Here is a 441-nt window from a genome sequence, read left to right as displayed (position 1 = left end):
GACCTAGATAGCATATTCAAAAGCAGAGACATTACTTTGCCAACAAAGGTCCGTCTAGTCAAGGCTATGGTTTTTCCTGTGGTCATGTATGGATGTGAGAGTTGGACTGTGAAGAAGGCTGAGTGCCGAAGAATTGATGCTTTTGAACTGTAGTGTTGGAGAAGACTCTTGAGAGTCCCTTGGACTGCATGGAGATCCAACCAGTCCATTCTGAAGGAGATCAGCCCTGGGAATTTTTTGGAAGGAATGATGCTAAAGCTGAAACTCCAGTACTTTGGCCACCTCATGTGAAGAGTTGACTCATTGGAAAAGACTCTGATGCTGGGAGGGATTGGGGGCAGGAGGAGAAAGGGATGACAGAGGATGAGATGGCTGGATGGCATCACTGACTCGATGGACGTGAGTCTGAGTGAACTCTGGGAGTTGGTGATGGACAGGGAG

Source organism: Bison bison, unplaced genomic scaffold (genome assembly GCF_000754665.1).
Source record: "Bison bison bison isolate TAMUID 2011002044 unplaced genomic scaffold, Bison_UMD1.0 scf7180017864332, whole genome shotgun sequence".
NCBI classification, from domain to species: domain Eukaryota; kingdom Metazoa; phylum Chordata; class Mammalia; order Artiodactyla; family Bovidae; genus Bison; species Bison bison.
This window is presented reverse-complemented; position numbering follows the sequence as displayed.